This window comes from Balaenoptera ricei, chromosome 6, assembly GCF_028023285.1.
Source record: "Balaenoptera ricei isolate mBalRic1 chromosome 6, mBalRic1.hap2, whole genome shotgun sequence".
Lineage (NCBI taxonomy): Eukaryota > Metazoa > Chordata > Mammalia > Artiodactyla > Balaenopteridae > Balaenoptera > Balaenoptera ricei.
In genome coordinates, this window is record NC_082644.1 from 75,164,930 (window position 1) to 75,173,339 (window position 8,410).

The 8,410-nt window shown below is 47.3% G+C and overlaps 1 protein-coding gene across 1 annotated transcript in view; it reads right to left on the reverse strand.

The window, feature by feature from the left end:
- CEMIP2 (cell migration inducing hyaluronidase 2) overlaps positions 1–6,121 on the reverse strand; it is an 84,725-nt gene extending 78,604 nt beyond the window's left edge. The window contains exon 1 of the mRNA XM_059924898.1: positions 5,642–6,121. The gene's annotated coding sequence lies outside the window, so the exon portion shown is untranslated. The remainder of the gene's footprint in view (positions 1–5,641) is intronic.
- Between the last annotated feature and the right edge of the window lie 2,289 nt (positions 6,122–8,410).

Here is an 8,410-nt window from a genome sequence, read left to right on the forward strand (position 1 = left end):
AAATAAAGTGAAAGGTTTATCACTTGTCACCATGTAATGAAAATAAATATCTTGTTACAAGTCTAATAATAACAATTTCAGAGCAGATTTGCCTACTAGATCAAAGGACTGATTTGCTGGGAGATAGCAATTCTGAGTTTTAAGTCATACACAGCTTTGAGTCTGTTTCACTTTTTGTAAAGAGACATTTTAATAAAGACCCTATGCCTCACACATCTTCGTATCATTCACAGCAACTTGCACAGTGCCTTGTACATCCTGGGAATGTAACAAAATATTTGCTGGGCATAGTTTCTAACAACCAGCATTAAAGGCTTCCCAAAGCAAGTACAGGAAAAACAAAAGAACATGCAAACCTATTTCTAATATGCTTTTATCATATGTTTCAAAACACAAATCTGAGTAATGTTTCTTACTCAGAAGAACTTGCTTCTTTTAAAAAATGTGCACTTCGACAATATTTTAAATTAGTAGACTATTTATAGAAAATACAAGTAAAGTTAACATTACTTTTACACTTAGTTCCTTATCTGATAAATTTATTACAAGTAGCTTCACCCAACTCTGTGCACCATATCATATCTAGATTCTCCCAAACAAAACAGAAGGTATAGTGTCTGCCTTAAACTTGGGCGCAGTGGGTTTCTAAGCCCGAATGCAAATTATTTCACTATTAAAACATTAAAATAACTAAATGGCTAACAAAACCAAAGAGTAACAAATTAGAGTATACTGGAGAAAAAAAAAATGCTGGCTGGAAATAGGGACAAAGGGGTTCTTGTCCCTGCTCAGCCATTACTTTACTACATGACCTTACCTAATTAGTTAGCCTCTGTGGGTCTCAACTTCCTCATTTTAATATTATTTTTGAGGCCCATTCAAACTGCATGCTAAGATTCAGCATGTGTAACTGTCCTGCGAACTGATTTATAGTCATACCACTCTTCCCCCAAAAAGTCACATTTAACACGGCAGTTTTAAATATCTGAGTATGGATTTCTATCAAAGGCAATTTATTAAAATGTCAGATGAGCTTAAGTCCATTTCAAGCAGAGAATTAAGGCAAGTGTATTAAATAAAGCAAGTACTGCTTACAGATTCAAGTTTCACCTAGACAGCAGCTGTTGCTATTGAGAGCACAGCCTTTCTTTATATAAATAGTATAGTTGAAAATTACACCTCTATACAAATGGAGAAAACTATTAAGGGTGATTTTCATGGTCTCAAAAATGTAGATGTATAGTTTTTCTTGTCCTTTCTTCTCCCTTTTCTATATTCATTTTGTTAGGATCAAGACAAACAGAAGGACTAGCCTGACTTGGGAGGGAGGGAGGAGAGTGCGGAAGTTACAGTACAGACCCAGACAAGCCCCTCTCAATTGATGTACTGTACTAGACAGCCCATCCTTCTAATTAGTGTTCACAACCCAAACGCGATGGAAAGATTTCCTATGGCTGAGATGAAGATGCCTGAACAAGTGAGACTCACCATATGACAACAGCTGAAGACTTGCACTCAAGATGGGATTCAGCACACTCAGGAAAGGGCCAATAAAATAGAAATCTGTGACTGAGACCAATTAGACTAAGTTATAAACTGTATCTATTTACAGCTTTTAAAAAGAACATATTTTGAAAGTACCAAACAGCATTAGCTTGTAATGGTAAATTACAATGGTAAATTAAATCAAAGTTAATCCTCAAAGAATTCCATAAAGTTATTTTACAGATGAAGAAACAATATGTGAAGAATTTGGGGATCTGCCCAATAAGCAAATGGTTAACAATTGTCAGAGCTCTGTTTTAAACTCAATTCTGACTTCAAGTCCTCCAATCTTTAAATTTATTTATTTATTTATTTATTTTTGGCTGTGTTGGGTCTTCGTTTCTGTGCGAGGGCTTTCTCTAGTTGCGGCAAGCGGGGGCCACTCTTCATCGCGGTGCGCGGGCCTCCCACCATCGTGGCCCCTCTTGTTGCGGAGCACAGGCTCCAGACGCGCAGGCTCAGCAGCTGTGGCCCACGGGCCCAGTCGCTCCGCGGCATGTGGGATCCTCCCAGACCAGGGCTCGAACCCGTGTCCCCTGCATTGGCAGGCAGACTCTCAACCACTGCGCCACCAGGGAAGCCCCAAGTCCTCCAATCTTTACATTTCAAAATGGTACCTCTAACACCAGTTTTCAGCCCCTACTATTATGTCTGATTTAGTAAATTTTATTTTTCACTAAATTGCTTCCCCCTCCCATTCCCAATCTGATCCTCCTCTGGGTTCTTAAAGCATTCTATGCATAATTCTCCAAACACCTACTGGGCTTTCTAATTGTTCATTTCCTTTTGTACCTGAATAGACTCATTTCTTCAACAGCAGAGATTGTTTTATCTTTCTTTATACATGGAAGCCACCAGGTTATCTTTGCTCCTTGTATTTTGTGGGGTCTTTTTTTTGGCCTCGAGGCATGTGGGACCTTAGTTCCCTGACCAAGGATCGAACCCGCGCCCCCAGCATTGGCAGCAAGGGTCTTAACCACTGGACCCCCAGGGAAGTCCCTATCTTTGCTCCTTGTGACCTCTCGAATTTCAACCACTTCATCCAACTCCCTCTCCCTACCAAAAAGAACACTCCACAAAGAGAGTGGGCAGATTGCTTCCAGAAAGCCTGACACACAATAGGTGATTGATAATTGTTAGCTGAAGGGATGGTGGGTGGGTGGATGATGCAATACTCATAAATATTTTACAGCACTTTACAAGGTACACATTTATATACAGCATCCCATGTGAGTTTAAAACTGTTAATTTGACAATGATAATTTAAATTTTCTCTTTCTGACATATGGTTCATCATTCTCAATTTCAGAAACTTGCCCAGAGGCACATAGCTAGTAAGTAGTAACTTTTCAAATTCAGAAACGGCCCACAAGACTACCTTACTCTCTGCTTTGTTTCCTCTTCATTTCCAAGATAGCTGTTTGAGAACAGGCTTGATATGTCTATTAGAACATGAATGAGGTGTTGCCCCATTCTGGTTTCCTGTTGTGAAAGTTTCCTGACTTTTGAAAATTTGAGGGGTTATAGGCCAAATCAAGAAAAGAGACTTTATGGGACTTCCCTGGTGGCGTAGTGGTTAAGAATCTGCCTGCCAATGCAGGGGACACGGGTTCGAGCCCTGGTCCAGGAAGATCCCACATGCCGCAGAGCAACTAAGCCCGTGCGCCACAACTACTGAGCCTGTGCTCTAGAGCCCACAAGCCACAACTACTGAGCCCACGTGCTACAACTACTGAAGCCTGAGCACCTACAGCCCATGCTCCGCAGCAAGAGAAGCCACCGCAATGAGAAGCCCGCACACCATAACGAAGAATAGCCCCCACTCGCCTAGACCCCCTCGCCCCAACTAGAGAAAGTCCGCGTGCAGCAACCAAGACCCAATGCAGCCAAAATTAATAAATAAATAAACAAACAAAAAACCCCCCAATAATCCTTAAAAAAAAAAAAAGAAAAGAGACTTTTACTCAGACAATTAGCTGTGACAAAGGAAATCTAAACAAGTACCATGTAAGAATTTACTGATTCAATTTTCCTGTCCACACACACACACACAGTTCCCAGTCCTCACCTTGCTTGCTCATTCAGACTGTAAAAGGGAAACAGGTGATGACTCAGAATTCACTTCTAACCTTACTTTTCTGGGCCTGTAAACACATTCAGATAAGACAGCATCAGGTGGACTGAACTGAAAACCACAAGACAAGACTTCCAGTTACACACACACACACACACACACACACACACACACACAGATCCTGTAGTGCAGGTACACAGAAAATTGAGGAGTGGTTTTAATGTAAAGGATAAAGCACCAAAATGTGCTACCCAATGTTTACTAAGCAGAGGAAGTGCACTATCTTCTGCTTTGCCCAGAAATGCAAACTCAAAAGAACCCTTTGCATAGCTAATCAAAGACACAACCAAAGTATGATGCCCAGACCAATTTTGAAAATAGCAAGTTTCCTTCAAGGGTCAAACAAACATTAATAGCTCTTTTCTAGACAACCAAAGAACCATAAGGCTAAATATTTTAAATGTATTTGTTTTTATTTTATTTTTTTAACATCTTTATTGGAGTATAATTGCTTTACAATGTTGTTAGTTTCTGCTGTACAACAAAGTGAATCAGCTATACATGTACATATATCCTTATATCTCCTCCCTCTTGTGTCTCCCTCCCTCTCTCCCTATCCCACCCCTCTAGGTGGTCACAAGGCACGGAGCTGATCTCCCAGTGCGAGGCAACGGCTTCCCACTAGCTATCTATTTTACATTTGGTAGTGTATATATGTCAATTCTACTTTCTCACTTCGTCCCAGCTTACCCTTCCCCCTGCCGGTGTCCTCAAGTGCATTCTCTACCTCTGCGTCTTTATTCCTGCCCTGCCCCTAGGTTCATCAGAACCTAAATGTATTTGTTTTTAAAACAGAGACATTTCCAACAGGTAAGCCTGGCTGCTTTGAGGACTCAGTTCACACTCAGCTCAGGTGAAACCTCCCTACATCCCCCTTCCTCTAAATTCTTCTCACTTTGTACTGGGAAGAGCTCACGAAGATAGTATCTGCACACCCTCAACACGTGCAATTATGCAACATCGCATCACAGTCACACTGAAACAAGGGGAGTGAACACAAGCCAGTGAGTGGCTCCTGTGCGGAATGAAAGTTCTTAAAATTATTAAGCACTCTATCCTTAACCCTTACTGCTGATGAAAGGAGACATATATCAAAGTCTGTTTTCCTAACCTAATGCGGAGAATTTAAGTGAGCGGCTTCCGCTCCACGGGAAATCTGGGGACACAAATCAACCCTCAGCAGAGAGCATCCAGGAACGTCAGAACCTTGGTTTTATTACAAGGGGTGTAGCAACCAGCATTAACCGCAGCACTTAGGGGTCCTCACAGAGCCGGACCCCCTTGCTTTGCCAAGACCTCCCAACTTTGCAGAGGAAAGCTGGAAGTGGGGGCCAGTGCTAAGCCTTTCCCCAGCTTTAAAGAAAGCTGCAAGAGATCTTAAAGAGTCGCCTTACCTTAACTAAAAGAAACTGGGGTGGGAGACTGGGGGGGGGGGGGAAGCACCAACCCAGGGTAATAAAGAGACAAAGATCACCCCAAACGCGTACGCGCGCGCTCACTGAAGCCGAAACTGCAATGCACATTCCACCAACCTTTCACTGTAGTCGGCTTCCTGTGGGGTTTATTCCCCCAAGCCAGCCCTCTCCAGAAAGTTTAAGACTGTTCACACCGACTTTCAAAGGTCCATTGTTTGCTTCCCCGTAAAAGCAATGAAAAGAGCGAGGAAGAGAAAGAAATCAAGATGTGGTTCCCAAAGACCCTTTCTTATGGACAGGACTTCCTCGGGGGAGTCTTGTTACTCCTAATCCAAAGAGGAGAAAGGCGGCGCGCGGGGGGAGGGCGGGAGGGTGCTGTGGGAGGCGGGAGGATTCTGCCGTTTCAATAGAAATGCCCCAATGCCTGACTGCCGGGAGCCGGGAAGAAGCGGAGGACCATGGTCCGCGTCCTGGCAGTGGCCCCCAGCGGGCAGCAAGGGAGGCAGGGCGGAGGGGTGGGGGTGCTGGTGACCCCGTTGCTTCTTACCTTCCCCTCCCCCGCTTAGCGTCGGCTAATTCAGGTGCCTACACAGCAGTCCAAAGAGACAGAGCCGAGCTCCTGGCGTCCCCTGGTCTGGATCGTCCCTCCATGGTCAGGGAGCCCCTCCAGCCCCGGCCCGCCGCCGCTGCCGCTTTTACGCAACTGGCAGCCGCAGCCTCTGCCTGGAGGTGAAACTCTCCTCCCGGGAATGACGCGCACTTCCCTCCGCCTCCGCCTCCTCCTCCTCCAGTCCCGAGCCTCAGGGGCAAGGGCCTCGGCTCGCTCTCTCCGGAGCAGCTGCTCCGCCGTCTCCGTTCCTTCCCCTCCGAGAGGAAGAGGAGGAGAATCGTGGCCCGGGCGGCTCGGGCCGAAGCGTCCGCGCGACAATGAAGAGGGGGCGGCCGCGCGGGGCAAAGCGGGGTTCCGGGAGTCCCGCCTGTCCCTGGTCGGCGGGCGCCGCAGCTCGCTTGGGTCGCGCTCAGCCTCCGCCGCCCAGACAAGCAACCCGGCTCTGCGGGGCCGAGGGCTGCTGATTGGGCGCTCGGGCAGGCGAGACGAAGAAGGCGGGGGGAGAGGAGGAGCCTGCGGCCGGAGGAGGCGGTGACCGCGCAGGGCTCCTCCCGCTGCCCCAGCTCAGTGCGAGCTGCGAACGCCGGCGCTCAGCGCCTCTCGCTGCGGCGCCCAGGAACAGCACCTGACTGCCCGGTTGCCGGAGCAGGCCCCCCAGGCAGCGCCCCACGCTGCGGCACCCATCAACTCCAGGTTGAGCCTAACCCTGAGCCCCCATAACCTCCCAGCTGAGCTTGACTCTGTACCTTCATCACTTCCCGGCTGAGCCTGACACTGCGCCCCCCATCACTCCAAGGCTGACCTGGACATCATACCCCTATCACCTCCCGGGGGAGCCTGACTTTGCGCCCCAACATCTCACGGCTGAGCTGGACATGCCCCTTCATCGCTCCTGGCTGAGCCAAACTGTGCCCCAGCATCCCCAAAGGGACTTCCACAACTCCCGAAATTTTCCTCTGCGTTCGGCCACCGCATCACGGCTGCCCCCACCTGGCCAATCACCGGCGCTGGTTTCTTAGCCTTTCCGGGAGAACAGCCTGCTCTCGACTCAGGACAGCTCCTCCGGCAGCGTAGAGCGGTCCCAGCATCCTGCTCTCAAGCCAGAATAAATATACCTACGTCTCCCCACGCCCCCTGCCCGCGCCACTCTGGAGTGGCTGCCACTTGCAGGAGTGGCGCTGCAGGCCACTCCCCCGCCCACCCCAACTCCGATGTACCTCTCCATGGACACCCACACTAGGGCTGGAATAGCCTGGCCGCCACCACAGCTGGAGCTGCTCTCACCGAGGCAAAGCTTGGCTCCCGCTGAGGGCGCGGCCGGGGTTTTATCACTCAGGCCTATGAGGTCCCGGGCTAGTGACAGCAGCAGGACTGCCAAATCCAGGCTGTCGCCATCCGCCACTTAATCCGGAATTGGAAGTTTTCCCGCTAGAGAGCTCTTTCAGGGAATACTGTACAGACAGATTGTTCAGTTTTCAGGGTTGCTCTTTTCTTTTTTCTCCACCCTTTTCATAAAAACTCAGTCCTGTAACCATGACTCACCCAGCAGGCGGGAAGGGGAATTCTCTATTTCGAGGGTTTTGGTTCAGGACTTTGCTGGAGTCAGTGTTTCTAAATCTTGGCTGATAAAATTCCTCTGGGGCACTTTGAAAATTTTAGATTCCCAAACCTCGCACCACCTACGGAATTAGAGGTGCTGGGAATATGCAAGTTTGAGAAACAGTGCTAGAGTACATCCCGGAATTAAATAGAACCTTGGAAAGATGCCTCTAAAATAGCAACACGGTCTAGTGCTGAGACCTTAAAGAAACCACCCAACTCTGGGAGCCACTGTCCCCTCTGGGAGAGAGAGAAAGGTTCTTAAAATAAGGCAGATGGTTTTGAACCACAAACTGGGGGGAACAAAGGACTATTTTAGTAATCTAAAGGTGAGATGTCCAGGACCATGCCTTGTAAGGACAGGACAAGAACTGTGTGACCCTGTGTGGTAGGCTAAAAAATAGTCCCCCTAAGATATCAGATCTTAATCACTAGAACCTGGAAATGTCCCCTTACAGAGAAACAGGGCCTATGCAGATTAAATTAAGGATCTTGAGTTGAGGAGATTTTCCTGGGTTTTCAGGGTGGCCCTAGCTGCAATCACATGTACCCTTATAAAAGGAAGGCAGAGAGGAAAAGGCAATGTGTCCAGGAAGGCAGGGATTGGAGTGATGCAGTCAAGGAATGCCAGCAGCCACCAGAAGCTGGAAGAGGCAAGAAAGGATTCTCCCCTAGAGCCTCCAGAGAGACAGCAGTCCTGCTCACACCTTGATTTCAGACTTCTGGCCTCCAGGAGCCTCAGAGAATAAATTTCTCCTGTCTTAAGCCACCAAGTCTGTGGTAATGTGTTAGAGCAGCCAGAGGAAACAAATATACCCTGTGACCTGTGCAGTGCCAACTTTATGTTAAAATGCCCATTTTCTGAAGCTTTTTTATGTGCCAGGCACTTTGATTAGAGTTGGGACATCTCATTTAATCCTCCCAATAATTACTATTCCAATTTTAGAGATGAGGATACTGGGACTCAAAGTTTAAGGAGCCTGCCAAGTTCACACAGCAAGAGCCTATTGGAATAAAGTCAGCCAACAACTCAAACATCAAAAATAACAATGAAAAGTTCACATAAACCATTTTAATGAAAGTTGTGGTTTGAAAGAGGTCTTCCTT